This window comes from Phyllostomus discolor, chromosome 11, assembly GCF_004126475.2.
Source record: "Phyllostomus discolor isolate MPI-MPIP mPhyDis1 chromosome 11, mPhyDis1.pri.v3, whole genome shotgun sequence".
In the NCBI taxonomy this organism is placed as follows: Eukaryota; Metazoa; Chordata; class Mammalia; order Chiroptera; family Phyllostomidae; genus Phyllostomus; species Phyllostomus discolor.
This window is the reverse complement of record NC_040913.2, coordinates 42,344,479-42,361,768: the sequence shown is the minus strand read 5'-3', so window position 1 is coordinate 42,361,768 and position 17,290 is coordinate 42,344,479.

Sequence of the window (17,290 nt, the reverse complement as noted above, 5' to 3'; positions counted from 1 at the left end):
CCCTTCCCACCTGGCAACCATCAAAATGCTCTCCATATCAACAATTCTATCCCTATTCTTCTTGTTTGCTTAATTTGTTTTTTAGATTCAATAATTGATAGATATGTATTTATTGCCATTAAATTGTTCATATTTTTTATTTTTATTTTTCTTAAAAATGTCCCTTAACATTTCATACAATAATGGTTTGGTGATGATGAACTCCCTTAGTTTTTCTTGTGTGGGAAGCTCTGTATCTGCCCTTTCATTCTAAATGGTATCTTTGCTGGGTAGAGCAATCTTGGTTGTAGGTCCCTGCTTTTCATCACTTTGAATATTTCTTTCCAATCCCTTCAAGCCTGCAAAGTTTCTTTAGAGAAATCAGCCAACAGTCTTATGGGAACTCCCCTGTAGGTAACTAACTGCTTTTCTCCTGCTGCTTTTAAGGTTCTCTCTGTATCTTTAAACTTTAACATTTTAATTACGATGTGTCTTGGAGTGAGCCTCTTTGCTTCCATCTACTTTGGGACTCTCTGTGCTTCCTGGACTTGCATGTCTATTTCATTCTCCAAATTAGGAGTATTCTTTCATTATTTTTTCAAATAGATTCCCAATTTCTTGCTATTTCTCTTCTCCTTCTAGCGCCCCAATGATGTGAATGTTGGCATGCTGGAAGTTTTCCCATAGGCTGTTTACACGATCCTCATTTTTTTATTCTTTTTCCTTCCTGTTTTTCTGATTGGTTGTTTCTTCTTCCTTATGTTTCAAAACATTGATTTGACTTTCGGCTTCATCCACTCTACTGTTTTTTCCCTTAAATTGTTCTTTATTTTAATTAGTGTATCCTTCATTTCTGATGGGTACTTTTATGCTGTTGAGATCCTAAGTTCCTTGAGCATCCTTAAAACAAGTGTTTTGAACTCTGCATCTTATAGATTTCTTATTTCCATTTTGTTTATTTCTCTTTCTGGAGTTCTGATCTTTTCTTTCATTTTCTTCCATGTTTATTTGCCTCCTTGTTTTGACAACCTCCCTGTGTTTGTTGCTATGTATTAGGTAGAGCTGCTATGACTCCCTGTCTTGGTAGCATGGCCTAATGTATTAGGTGTCCTATAGGGTCCAGTGGCCCAGCCTCCCTATCACCCAAGCTAAGTACTCAAGGAGTACCCTTTGTATGGGCTAAGTATACTCTCTTCTTTTAGTTGAATCTTGATAAGTGTAGGCAGGTTAACAGAAGGGATTTACTTAGGCCATCAACTGCAGGGACTAGCTATGACCACTGACTACGAACCTCTGCCTTCCATGAAAGATCACCTGTGCACAGGCAAGGTGATGGTATTCTGACATGGGCTGTAGCTGTCCACTGAGTACACAGTATGGGGGTTGGGGGCTCACTGAGGCTCTAGGGTGTCCCAGGTAATGCAGGCCAAAGTCAGCCCCCACTCATATTCTGCCTGTGGCCACCCTGCATGACCTATAAAGCAGTCTAAGATGGCTTCTACTTGTGCTGGGCTTGGAGATTCCCAGGTGAAGCCAAGCTGTGAATCTAAGTTGACTAGTGCTAGTGCTAGATCTGGGGTCACTAGCAAGAGGTATAGGGGCTGGAGGCTCACTGAGGCTTGTTGTTGCTTGTTTGATAGGATTTAGGAAGTTGTGAAGCATGAGCTAAGACCAGCCATTCATGTGGAAAAGTCTCTGTTAATAGCTTGGGTGATCCTGTAAGTTGTGTGAGATGGAGTCTGAGGGAATCTCCAGGTGGGGCAAACAGTCTTAGCCAGGTTGATGAAGCCTCAGATATGACACCTGTCTGCCAGCTCTGTGGCTCTGTGGGGAGAGGGTTCAGAAAAGGGACAATGGCTTCTGTCTGCCTTTCTGTCTGGGAGAAAGCTATCTCCCAGCTCTCACCTTGATGCAAGGCAGTTCACTTCCTCCCCATATACCCCTGGTGCCTTTCAAGCTGCTATCACAGTGCTGAAGCTCAGATGGAGTAAGTCTGAGTCAGTCTGTGTGTTGGCTCTTTAAGGGGAACTGCTTTGGACTTCAGAAATTTCTCCCACCAACTCAATCCCCACTGGTTTTCACAGCCAGAATTACGGGGACTTATCTTCCTGGCACTGGAATTCTGGATGGGGGGCAGGCCTGGAATGGGCCTGGGACTTCTCATTCCTGAGATATCCCTCCCCAATTTTTTTATCACAAGGTAGTTTTATTTACTTGCACAAGTAAAGGAGACAGGGTATTCATATTAAACACTCTGTGTCCTGAAAGCCCTCCCAAAAGGTTACATACTACACATGGGTGTGGGATCAGCCCATTCCATCTCCTCCCCTCCTACCACTCTGGATGGATGTGGTTTAATTCTGAACTTGTCAGACTTCCATTCAACTCGATTTTTGACAGTTCTGAGTGATGGCTGTTCTACATTTCAGTTGATATATTGATGTGGATGTGCAAGGAGGTAAGCTATGTTACCTATACCAACATCTTTACTGGAAGCTTCCAGATCTGAGTTTCTGACCTACAGAATTTTTCTTCTCTCTGAAGATTTTTTTTAACATTTCTTGCAAGATAGGTCTACTATTTACAAATTCCCTCAATTTTTGTTTGTTTGAGAAAGTCTTGTTTCTTCTTCAGTTTTGAAGAATACAATATTTTTCCATGTATAATGCACAATTTTTGCCCAAATTTTTGAGGGAAAAATAAGAATGCACATTATACATGGGTAGTGCCTGAAACACCTTATATCTGTTCTTCTGTTTTGTAATTATTTGTTACATAAAATTTCTTATACCATAATATGTTAAAAAATAAATGCTAAAATTCCATTATAATACAAAAAACAGGTATCTAAATACAAATTAACAAATAATTGAAATTAAAAAATTTTTTCCTGAAAGTTTTGGTAAAAAAATGTGGGTGCACATTATACATGGCAAAATACAGTATTTTTCTGGGTATAGAATTCTTGGGTGGTAGGGTTTTTTTTCAACCTTTAAATATTTCACTCTACTGTCTCTTACTTGCATGATTTCTAAAGAGAAGTCTGATGTAATTTTACCCTTGTTTCATTATAGATGTGTTTTTTTCATTTCTCTTATTCCAAGATTTTCTCTTTATTTAAATGCTGCAATTTAAATATAATATGCTTAGGTGCAGTTTTCTTCATATTTACTCTACTTGGTGCTCTCTGAGCTTCCTCTATCTGTAGTTTAGTGCCTGTTATTAATTTAGGAAAATTTTTAAAACAAAGGATATGGCCAATGAATAGAAAAGTTATAAATATGGACAATATTAACCCAGCTATATCAATAATCACTTTATAAGCATTTTGTCTAAATACACTAATTAAAAAGAGACTATTAGAGTAGATTAAATAAATAAGACCCAACAATATGTCGTCAACAAGAAGCCCACTTTAAATGTAAAGACACAAATAGTTTAAAAGTAAAGAGATAAAATATACCATACTAACAGTAGTAAAAAAAAATAAAAGCTGGAGTAGCTACATTAATTTTAGACAAAGCAGACTTCCAATCAAGAAAAGTTATCAGAGATAAGGTGGGGTGGGGGCATTACATAATGATAAAGAGTAAATTCCCCAAGATGACATAACAATCCTGAATGTGTATGTACCTACCAGCAGAGCATCAAAATACATGAGACACAGGCTGTGAACCAAAGTGTCGCAGGTTCGATTCCCAGTCAGGGTATATGCTTGGGTTGCAGGCCATGACCCCCAGCAACCACACATTGATGTTTCTCTCTCTCTCGCTATCTCCCTCCCTTCCCTCTCTAAAAATAAATAAATAAAATCTTTTAAAAAAAGGTATCCAAGTAGACTTAAAAATTTAAAAAAAAATACATGAGACAAAACTGATAGAACTACAAGGAAAAATATACAAACCCACTGGTATAGTTGGAGACTTCAACATCTCTCTATCAGTGATTAACAGATCCAGCAGCCAGAAAATCAGGGTATAGTTGAACTAAACATCATCATGAATTGAATAGATCTAATAGACATTTATAGATCCAGTGACAGCAGAATACATGTTCTCTGAGTTCACATGGCATATTCACCAATAGAGATCATATTTTGGGTCATTAAACATATTTTAACAAATCTAAAAGAATGGAAATTACAGAAAGTATGATATCTGACCACAGTGGAATTAAATTAAGAATCAGTAACAAAAAGATAGCTGGATCCCAAAATGTTAAACAACACACAAATCAAAGAATAAGTCTCAAGAGAAATTTTTAAATATTTTGAACTAAATGAAAGTGAAAATAAAACATCAAAGTTTATGTGATGCAGCAGAAGTAGTGCTTATAGGGAAATTTATACCAGTGAATTTCTATATCAGGAAAAAAGATCTAAAGTCAGACTTCCGGCCAAGATGGAGGTGTAAGTAGACACACTGTGCCTCCTCACACAACCAAAAGAAGGACAACAACAAATTTAGAAATAAAAAACAACCAGAACTGACAGAGAATCAAACTGCATTTAAGTCTGACAACAAAGGAGTTAAAGAAGAAGCATTCATCCAGACTGGTAGGAGGGGCAGAGAAGAGCAGCAGGGTGGAGAGGACTCGAGGCAAGGTGGTGGCTGGTGGGCAAGCTGGTGGCTCATGGACCAGGCAAGGCAGTGGCTTGCAGACTGGGTGGTCCCACATTCGAGTGCAGATAAACCAGAAGGAACAACTAGTGAGCAAGATAGACTACGCAACCCAGATTCCCCTTTGCATGCTATTTTCATTTCCTTGATTGTACCTAAAATGTAGACAACAATATTCTATATAATAGATAATAAATCTTTCTCTGATGTAAGTCCCGAGAAAAACAATAAAAGCCTGTCTAGGCAAGGGTTGGGGTGCTCTCCTTTTGAGAGAGTGGCTGAGGCACTCATAGACACTCTCCCCTTGAGAGAGTAGCTGTGCTGTCCCCCTTTTCTCCACAGGATTGCTGTCTCCTATGCATTTATTTTCTCTTTCAGCCACAACAGGCAGATGCTGCTGGCTGGAGTCTGCCACATAAGGTAATACATTCAGAGTTTCCAAATATTAGGACATGGATATCCTTTGGAGGAGTAGCTACTCATAAAGATATTATTCAGCCTACAACACATACCTCCTGAGAGTGAGGCAAGAAGGCCAGGCTAAATAGTGGAGAATTTTCAAAATTAACATTGAATGAGCCCTGCCCAAGTGACTCAGTTAGTTCGAGCATCTTCCCAATGTGTCAGGGTTGTGGGTTCAATCTCTAGCACATTGAACCACAACCCTGGCACACAACCAGTGTGCCAGGGCACATACAGGAATCTACCAGTGAATGAGTGGATGGGTGGACAAGCAAATCAATGTCTCTCTCTCCCCTCTCTCACTCTCAAATAAATACATTTTTAAAAAGTTGGGAAACAAAGAGTGGACTCACTGAGGTTGGAGCCCAGTAATATATAGGCTTCAGTGGCTAAAGAACAAGTTGAACTCAACCAAAACTGGGATTTTTTTCCTTGGCATACAGGATGAAACAACAATGGAATAAGAAAGTTGTTGACAGGAGTTTTTGATCTGATGGAACTTTAAAATCAGGAAAAGGAGATGTGAATAATTGAAGACCGGTGGTAAAGCTAATTGGGAGAAAGTCATGGGAAGTTTTTATGAGATTCAACAGCTACAAAAGGAATGACCAAGTAAGCAAGTTAAAAGAAACACACTGTCAGAGTGGCTTTAATTCATTATTTCAAAAGTAAAAGTTCCTCCTGATAAAAAGAAGTGGATGTGGCCAGGGAGCTGGATAGTTGATTATGATGAAGATGAAATTATTGAAGCAAGGGCAGTCAAGGAACTGAGAACCCAGTATTGAATGGGTGCACCAAATAGATGTTAAACCCAACTGAATTTCAACATGGTTGGAGAGAACAGAAAGTTCGTGAGTCAGAACAGTATGTAAATGACAGCAAGAGAGGGGTCTGGGGTAGTACATCCCAGTGACATTAACTCAAAGAAGCACATATTTTTGTACAGTGGGGGAAGAGTAATGGGCTAGAAGCAGTGGTTGGCAGTGAAGATATTATGAACCTTCTCTCCCTACACATGGTGAGAAAACAAACAGCCTTCAACTGAAAGGGCTTCATAATGAGTGGAGACCTCAGTTAAGTTTTGACCTTAAGTTAAGGTCAAAAGATAAAGGGAAATGTTGAGGAAAGAGACTGAAGATGTATAGAACTGTGATAACAATGGAGTAAAATAGTTTCACAGCATAAGTTGCAAAGAATATAAAAAAGAGGAATAAGGGGAGGGTATGACTAAGGAAGAGAAAACAGAGAAGGTTAAGATGAGAGTATGAGACAGGATAAGCAGCCAAAGAAGATTATGCCTTAAGCAGTTACTAAGAGACTGACCAGGGGTCTGCCAAGAGTATACTTCCAGTAGATCCTTGTTAGATTAGATGAGGATAGAGTATCTTGAGCACTTTTAGAATTCAGCAATGACTGAGACAGAATACCTTTCAAAGGCAGTCCTAGCATCTCATGATTAGAAAAACTCTAATCAGTCCTAAATCAGCTAGGAGGTGGGCCAAATACTTGGCTGTAGGTTCAGAGGCTCCCAAGAGCCAAAGGCAACATACAGCCCAATTCAGGTGCTATGAAAACACTTTAGCTAGTGGAGATAAAGAATATTCACTTATCACAATAGTTACCTAAAATGCAAACTCACAAAGTACAGCTAAAATGTTAACAGAAATTTGTGTTCTAGAATTAACATCTACACATTCAGGGGAAATAAGATTGGGCCATTAGGCATACGATGGTGACTAAAACTATTTTCTTTAACAAACAAACTGTTAAGAACCAAATCTATTAATGAAACTACCCCCACATCTAAGCAATTTCACAAATAAAACTTTTCAGACCTCATTAACTATCTTCTCAGAGGACAGGAGTCATTTGGCACTGAAATTGCTTTAATTATGTTTTAAACAATTTCATTTATTTATTTTTAGAGAGAGGGGATGTGGGGGGAGAAAGAGATGGAGAGAAACATCAATGTGAGAGAGAAACATTAATTGGTTGCCTGTTGCACACCCCCAGTAGGGAACCTGGCCCACAACTCAGGCATGTGCCCTGACCAAGAATCAAACCAGTTTGATTCCTTGCAGTTTGACAGATGACACCCAACCCACTGAGCCACAACAGTCAGGGCAAAACTGTTATAATTCTTATATTATCATATTTTGCCATGTATATAATGTATATTTTGCCCAAATTTTTGAGAGAAAAATAAGGATGTACATTATACATGGGTAGTACTTGAAATATCTTGTATCTGTTTGTGTCTTGTAATTATTTGTCACAAAAAATTTCTTGTACCATAATGTTTTCTAAAAACCTAAAATTCCTTTATAATAAAAAAACACAAGTATCTAAATATAAATAAATAAGTAATTGAATTAAAAAATTAATACAAAATATTCTTTTCCCAAAAGTTTGGGCCAAACACATGAGTGCGCATTATACATGGCAAAATACAGTAAGCTTCACAGTTACTTAAATCTACACCACCCTGTTTTTATTCTACAACACATTAAAGAACTTAAATACCCTGTCACCTAGTCATCTATTAATCATTCTCACCTCAAGACCTTGTGCGTTTAATCCTTCTAGAATGCTCATCCCCCTAATATTTGATCTGCAAAGTTTTTCAAATGTCATCTCATTAGAAATGCCTTCTTGGCCCATCCTACTTAAAAAAACTAAACCCTTTCTAATCATCCTATTTCGCACAGGGTTCTATATGCCAACTAGCTAACGCTAATGGTAACTTTGTCTTGAATAACTGCTTTCTTCTTGAATTTCAGTCAAGTTGGTGGAGTAAGTAAATGCTGTACTTGCTTCCTCCCGTGACCACATATTTTCCCATATGGTTGGTTCCCTTTTCATTTTATTGCTCTTTTCTTTAGCTGTGCAGAAGCTTTTTATCTTAATGAGGTCCCATTTGTTTATTCTTTCCTTTATGTCCCTTGCTCTATGGGACATATTAGTGAAATTCTTGCTGTGTGGAATATCTGAGATTTTTCTGCCTATGTTCTCCTCTAAGACTTTCATGGTGTCATGACTTATATTTAAGTCTTTTATCCATCTTGAACTTATTTTTGTGTATGGTGTAAGTTGATGGTTGAGTTTCATTTTTTTTTTTTTTGCATGTAGCTGTCCAGATCTCCCAACACCATTTGTTGAAGAGGCTATTTTAATTACATTTTCTGCGTATGACACCTTTGTCAAATATTAATTGACTACCAGTATTACAAGACATTTTAAAGGAGCCTCTTTAGGAAGAAGAAAAAAGATTAAGTTATAAAAATAAAATGGCAATAACTACACACCTATCCATAGTTACTTTAAATGTAAATAGGTTATATGCTCTAATTAAAAGACATAGGTGACTGAATGGATAAGTAAACAACACCCATACATATGCTGCTGACAAGAGATCCACTTCAGATAGAAAGACACTTTCTATCCACTTACAGACTGAAAGTAAAGGGATGTAAAAGATATTTCATAAAAACGGAAATTAAAAAAAAACTGGGGTAGCAATACTTTTATCAGACAAAATGGACTTTAAAACAAATGCTATAACAAGAGACAAAGAAGGATCCAGCAATTCCACTTCTAGGTGTTTATCCAAAGCAATGCAAAACACTAATTCCAAAAGACACAGGCATCCCTATGTTCACTGCAGCATTATTTACAATAGCCAAAATATGCAAGCCATTTAAGTAAGAGTCCATCAATAGATGAATGGATAAAGAAATGGTACATATATACAATGGAGTGTTACTCAGCCATAAAACGAGTGAAATTTTGCCATTTGTGACAATATGGATGGACCTCAAGGGTATCATGCTAAGTAAAATAAGTTAGAGAAATACCATATAATTTCACTTATATGTGGAATCTAAAAAACAAATTAAACAGACAAGACAGAAACAAACTCATAGATACCAAGAACTTTTTGATTGTTGCCAAATGGGAGGTGGGTTGGAGAGAAGGGTAAAAAGGGGGAAGATGTGCAAATTGATTGCCAGTTATTAAAAGTCGCAGGGATGTAAAGCACAGCAATATAGTCAATAATATTATAATAACTATGTATGGTGTCAGATGGGTACTAGACTTATCCAGGTGATCATTCTGTAAGTTATATGAATGTCTAATGACTATATAATATTGTATATCAACTGTAACTGAAAAATAATAAAAATTTAAAATTTTCCCTGCTAGATTTTTCATCTTTTTTGAGGGGGTGAAAGGTATTTTAAAATCTCCAAGTACAGTTGTTGATATTTCCATTTCTTTAGTTGCCTGTTTTTGCTTGATATAATTTAAAGCTATGTTTAGTGCACGTGAGTGGAAATAGATGTTATTTTTTGTACTTTTTGATATAATTGACATATAACATTAGGTTCAGGTGTATAACATGATTTGATATATTATATATTACAAAATATTACCACAATAATGCTAATTAACACCCATCACCACATAATTACAAACTTTTACTGTTAATTTACCATATAATTTTTACTGTTAACATTTTTTTAACCAATGTGCAGTAATTTCTCTCTCGTATTTTGCATTAAATTGTATTCTATTTGAACTGCTTCATCTTTATTCTCATTCATATTAGCCTGTTGTATCTATTTACATTTTTTTATTTCAAGTTTCCTGTTTTTTGTTTTTATTGAACCTCTATTTCAGTCTAATGACAGCAGGTTTGCTGGGTGATGTCACCTTTTTTTTAAAGACTTTATTTATTTATTTTTAGAGAGGGAAAGGAGGGAGAAAGAGAGAGAGAAACATCAATGTGCGGTTGCTGGGGGCCATGGCCTGCAACCCAGGCATGTGCCCTGACTGGGAAGCGAACCTGCGATGCTTTGGTTTGCAGCCCAAGCTCAATCCACTGAGCTATGCCATCCAGGCAAGTTTCCTGTTCTTAAGTGAGTTTCTTGTACAATCTTTAATACAATCTAAAAATCTGAGTCTTTTGTTAACTTAATTCATTTACACTTTTTGGTAATCAGTGTTATATCAGAATTTCTGCCATCTTATTTTCCATTTGCTGTAATATTTGTTCCTCCTTTCTGCTTTCTCTTAGATAAACTGAGTTCATGTTTCATTTGTCTTACATTTCCTTCTTATGGTAGTTTTTATAATCATAGTAACATTTATTCAATTTCTTAATCTTTTCCATCACTGTAACTTCCTCTTAACTAGAGAAGCATTTTAGTTCTCTTATGTCACAGTCTATATTTCCAACTCCAATCTGTGGGTGAAAAAGGGGTTCTATGGAGGGTAACCTCACAGGGTGATCTGATCATAAATTCCTAGCTGGGTAGGTTATGATGGGTAGTCATGCCCCAGGCTTATAACTTTAGTGAAAAGTTTTAAGCCAGTTCTGTCCATTGTTCTTGTGCAACTGGGTTAACACACCTTTGAAATACCAGAATACCCCTCAAGGGAAGGTATTAATCCTCAAGAAAGGACTTACTTTTGTTATTCTTTGTTGGGAACTGCCCTGCCTGGTTTCAGAAGCTGTGACCCCCCACCCCGCACCACCGCCCCCCCCCACCCCTCCCGCAATGGCTAAGGCTGAGTGAGCGACCTTCGGACCATAAGCCACTAAGGAGACAAAGCTTACCTCCCTGGCAGGGGCGCCACCTCTGCCCCTTTTACTTCACTCTGCCTGGCCCCCAGTGCATGATCAGTTAGCCAATGATGGGTAAGATTCCTCATGGGAGAGATGGCTTAAGACAGGCATGATCACAGGGGATCCCCAGGAAAGGACTTGGGGTGCTACATCAAAAGGGGATGATGGACCCTCACCCCTTGGCTTTGACATAGCTTGAGTGCTCATTGTGTCTGCAAGAAGTCTCCTAATCTCTTGGCTGACTTACATTCCCTGCTTGACTTAAGCCTGAGACAATGCTGGTGGTGGGTACCGCCTTGTGCTGGAAAAGTTGGGTTCCCTAGGGCAATCAGGCCTAAGAAAGAATAATTAAAATCCTGTGAAACCTGCTTTGTTTAGAATGTTCTCAATTAAATGATAAAGGTCCAAGCAAGAAGTGAGTTTGTTTCTCAAAGTTTTACAGCTCTGTAGCTATCTGACCCTGACTCAAAAGAGGCCCTCAGAGTTCTTGTTATCTATTGTTTGATCCTTACTGCTTGACAATGATTAACAAGCTTTACCTGTATTCCTGTGCAAAATGAACCCAATAAAAGCCCATTGAGGAAAAGGCTCTTGACCCTTCTCCTTTGAGAGATTGTCCACCTTTCCTCCCCAAGCAGACCCCAAGCAGATCATGTCTTGGTAGACTTATTTTCATCTGTGGCAGCTGGGGGGGGGGAGGGCATGGACCCTGTGGGCGGAGCCTCCCACAATTCTTTAGGAGCGAACAGCAATTTTTAACCAGTGTGCCACACAAACTTTCAAAACATGAAATATCTATTTAGTCAGGGGCATTGATCTCTTTCCCTTCGACTGTCAAATTAAAAAATTACAACAGCCAACACAACAACAGCCATCTGGGATAAATGAATCAAATTTATACCTAGGGTCAGAGTCAGTGGGAGATTTGAAAAGGCTACACTGTTGCTTTTAAAGATTGCAGAAGGGAGACCAGAAACCAGAGAATTCGGGACCTCTAGATGCTGCAAAAGGATACATTTTTGTCTTATGCAAGGACATGATGTCCTGAGGAGTGACATCAGAGGAATGGCAGCATGAGGAATACCCAAGGTCTCTCCTGTTGAAGTTTCAACAATTTGAACAGCTATAACTCAACAAAGGATTCCCTGCTCAACACACAAATACACCTGAGAGATCTGCGCATGAAACATCTAAAGGTGGGTAAGTGGAGCAAAAGGGGGAGGTGAAAAGGAAGAGGGGGGGATCTGGTTGTGGCTGACACACCCTTCGGTCAAGAGGAGCAGAGAGACTCAGCAGGCACTGCTGCAGGAGTGAGCAGTACAAGCGCAGCTGATCCTAGAGACCTGGGCAAGGACACACAGCACAGAAGTCAGGTAATCAGCATTTCAGAGAAACAAAGCCATTAGCCACCCCTTAACCTCCCAAGGCATACCTCCCTTTGCCCATGGTGTTGGGTTGCCGATCATCTGCTAATCTGAGAACTAGTACTACTGAATTATATTTCTCCTTGAGCAAAGGGGGTAAGGGTGTAGAGGGGGCTCCACAGAGGACTGAGGTCACCAATACTGGAGGGAATGAGGGAACAATAAAGAAGCTGGCAGATTCCCCCAGACCTCCCAGCACCTACATATCACAGCTACACTGATGGCAGTCAAAGACAGTGGATCAACATTGGGATTTCATAGAGGAAAAACAAAACAAACAAAACAAAACAAAACAAAACCAACTTTGTGATTCAGCATCACCTATTGGAAAAGATCAGAAAGACATGTTTGTATTAATCTGTTGGAGAAGTGCCACTCACATATTGATGCCTAGTCAGAGAAGGAATCCATCAAATACCTGAATAACCAAGGTAGCAAGGCAGATCAAAAAAAAATTTTAAGTCACCTGAAAACAAACAAGGACATGGAAATATGGGACATAAATAGCAGAGAATTCAAGATTGCAGTTCTGAAGATACTCCATGAGATGTGAGAAAACACAGAGAGGAAATTTAGAGAGTTCAGAAAACAATGAACAGAACAAGTACTTCACCAAGGAGACTGAAGCTTAAAAAAAAACAAATAGAAATTCTAAGGATGAGGAATTCAATAAAAAGAGATCAGGAATGAACTAGCGAACATAGAAAATAGAGCAAACCAAATGGAGAAATGGATCAGTGATATTGAAGATAGAAATACAGAAATGATGAAGAGGGAAAAGGAGACCTGAGCACTGAAAAAATAAAAGAGTTCTATGAGAATTATCTGACTCCATAAGTGCAGTATACAAATAATAGACATACCAATTCAAGAAGAGAGGGAGAAGGAAATAGTCTGTTCAAATAATTGATGAGAACTTTTCAAACCTAGAGAAAGAACTAGATCCTCAAATCCAAGAACCAAACATAACACCTAATTCCCTCAATCCAAAGAGACCTTCTCCAAGTCACATTGTATTAAAACTGTAAAAAATTAATAAAAAAAATTCTCAAGGCAACCAGGAAAAAAAGGAAAGTAGCCTATAAAGGAATGCCCATTAGGTTATGGGACTGCTCAGCAGAAACTCTACAAGCCAGAAGAGAATGGAACCAAATATTCAAACTATTGAAAGAGAGAATTTACCAGAGAAGAATAATACCCAGCAAACTAATCCTATAAATATGAAGCAGAAATAAAGACTTTTTCAGACATACAGAAGCTGGGGAACTCATCAACAGAAGATTTCTATCACAGAAAATACTCCAGCAGGTTATCCTACCTGAAACAAAGAACAAAAGGCCACAAATCTATGAATAAGATGACCAGCAAAGTTACAGTGAAAACATGAATAATTTGTGACAACAAAAACATAATAGGGGAGGGAGAAAACATCTAGGGAGGGAGGACAGAGATCAGATGCATTTTAAAAAAAGCACTAGTGTATATATGAAACTTTCTTTTCCATAAATCTAATGGCAACCACACACACACACAAAAAACAAACTGAGACACACAGCATAGGAAAAGAGGAGACAGAGGAATGATGTATGGAATACCATCAAACAAAAACAATAGACAGAAACACAAAGGAAAAGAATGAACAGAGGCACAGATCTATCAGAAAACAAAAGCTAATATGGCTATATGAAATCCTCATAAATCAATAATTACCCTAAATGTAAATGGACTGAATTCATCAATAAACAGGCAGACAGTAGGAGACTGGATCAAAAAACAAAACCTAAACATGTCCTGCCTTCAGGAAACACATCTAAGCTGCAAAGACAAAGGTAGATTCAAAATGAAAGGGTGGAAAATGATTCTCCCAGCAAACAAAAGACACAGAAAATCATGATATTTTGTCAGATGTAAGTAGCCATACTTATATCTGACAAAATAATTTCAAGATAGCAAAGGTAACTAGATACAAAAATTGACATTTTAGGATGATAAAAGGGGCAATGCATCAAGAAGACATAACACTTCTTTATTATACACACACACACAATCAAACAATCAGAGAGCACTGAAATATATATATAAAGCAACAATGAACAGTAATAAAGGGAGAAACAGACAAGAACACAATCATAGTTGGGAACCTTAATACTCCATTGACAAGTCTAGACAGATCATCAAAACAGAAATCAAGAAATAGCAGCCTTAAATGACACTTAGGCCAAATGGACATCATTGACTTTAGAGAGCCTTTCATCCCAAAACATCAGATTATACATTCTTATCCCAGTGCACAAGGAACATTCTCTAGAATAGGCACAGTTTGAGTCACTAAACTAGCTTCAACAAATTCAAAAAGACTGAAATTATACCAGGCATATTCTCAGACCACAACGCTTTGAAATTAGAAGTCAAATGCAAAAAAAAAAAAACAAAAATAAAACACACACACACAAATATGTAGAGATCAAACAACACACTACTAAAAAATGACTTGATCAAAGAAGAAATAAAGGGTGAGGTCAAAAGATATATATAGACAAATGAGAATAACTATATCACATACAAAAACTTCTAGTGTGCAGCAAAAGCAGTAATAAGAGTGATATTTATATATTGCAGGCCTATTTCAGTAAACAACCTAAGATTACATCTTAAAGAATTAGATAAAGAAGAACAAAAGCAACCCAAAGTTAGCAGATGAAAGGAAATAATAAACATTAGAGCAGAATTGAACAAAATAGAGAAAAAGACATATAAAAAGATTAATACAACAAAGAACTGGTTCTTTGGGAAAAAATTAATAAAATTGACAAACCTCTGGCTATACTAAGGGAAAAAAAGACTAGTGTAAACAAAATCAGGAATGAAAGAGAAGTTACCACAGATATCACACAGATGCAAAGGATCACACTAAAATGTTACGAATGCCTATATGCCATCAAATTCAATAATCTGGGGAAAATGAGTAAGTTCCTATAAATATATAACCTTCCTAAACTGAATCATGAAGAAATGCAAAACCTAAATAGATTGATAAACAGTGAGGAAATTGAAACCATCAAAACCTCCCTAACAGTAAAAGTTCAGGACCAAATGGCTTCACTAGGGAATTTTACCAAACATTGAATGAAAATTTGATACCTATCCTTCTCAAACTTTTACAAAAAATTGAAGAAGAGGCAATACTTCCTAACACATTTTATGAGGCCAATATAACCCTGGTACCAAAACCTGGCTAGGATGACACTAAAAAAGAAAACTATGGACCAATATCTCTGATGAATACAGATGTAAAATTCCCAAACAAAATACTAGCAAATCAAACACAACAATACACTGAAAAAAAAAATAACACATTGCAATCAGTGGGGTTCATTCCAGGGGCACAAGGATAGTTCAACATACACAAATTGATCAATGTAATACACCATATTAGTAAAAGAAACATAAATATCATATGATCTTATCAATAGATGCAAAAAAGCATTTGATAATATACATCCCTTTTTGATTAAAACACACAATGAAATAGGAATAGAAGGAAAGTACTTTAACATAATCAAGTCCATGTACAACAAATCCTTAGCTATGATCACACTCAATGGTGAAAAACTGAAAGCATTTCCTCTAAAATCAGAAACAAGACAAGGAGGCCCACTCCTACCACTCTTATTTAACCTAGCCCTAGAAGTTCTAGCCAGAGCAATCAAGCAAGAGGAAGAAATAAAAAGCATTCAAATTGGGAAGGAAGAAGTAAAAGTGTCATTTTTTGCAGATGACATGATTCTGTATATAGAAAGCCCTACAGACTCCACCCAAAAACTATTAGGAAAAAATAAATACAGTAAAGTTGCAGGATACAAAATCAGTGTACTAAAATCCATTGTTTTTCTATTGGATTAGCCAAAAAGTTTTTATTTTTTTTCTGTATGATGGCTCTAGTAGTGTTTAGTTGTCTTTAACTTCATTTGAAACAATTTTGTTAGACCATACTGTGACAGCCGCCATGTCTGCATGCATTTTTTAAAAAACTTATCAAAATTGGTGAAATTTTGTGCAGCCATTTTAATATTGAAGATGGAAGAAAATATGCAACATTTTTGGCATATTATGCTTTATTACTTCAAGAAAGGTAAAGATGCAACTGAAACACAAAAATAGACTTATGCAGTAAGTGGAGAAGTTGCTGTGACTGATCAAATTATGTCAAAAGTGGATTGCAAAGCTTCTTGGTACTACTGACATTTTTGCCACATAATTCTTTGCTGTAGGGCTGTCTTATGCATTGGAAGATGTTAAGCAGTACCCCTGACCTCTACCCACTAGAAACCAATAGCAGGAGACAGCTGACATACTCAAAATATCCAAATCAATAAAGTTATTAGTGAAAATGAATAATCTGTCTTTTATTTTATGGAAAAAATTAAATGGACTTATTTTATGGAAAAACTAAAATGGCCAAAATGGGCAACGCAATATATACTAACAGTGAAACTTCAGAAAAATAAATGAAAAAAATTCCTTTTGCAATTGCAGCCAAGAGAATAAAATACCTAGGAATAAACTTAACAAAGGATGTGAAGGATCTATATACTGAAAACCTACAAACCATTATTAAAGAGCTTGAAAAAGATACAATGAAATGGAAAGATAGTCCATGTTTATGGACTGGAAGAATCAACATAGTTAAGAAGGTCATCATTACCCCAAACAATATAGAAGTATAATGCCATTGCCATCAAAATCCCAATGTTATTCTTTAAAGAAACAACAAAAAAAATGTTAAATTTGTATGGAACCACAAAAGACCCCAAAAAGCCAAAGCAATCTCAAGAAAAGAAGAATGAAGGCATAGGTATCATACTACCTGACTTCAAGTTACACTACAAAGCTATGGTATCAAAACAGCATGGTGTTGGCAGAAGATCAGACACACAGACCAATGGAACAGAACTGAGAACCCAGAAATAAAAGCACATGTATATGGGCAAATAATTTTTGATAAAGGAGCCAAAAATACACAATGGAGAAAAGAAAGCCTCTTCAATAAATGGTGCTGGGGGAATTGGAAGGTCGCATGCAAAGGAATGAAAAGTACATTAGTTTGTCTCCATGTACAAAAATCAATCCAAAATGGATCAAAGACCTAAATATAAGATCTGAAACAATAAAGTACA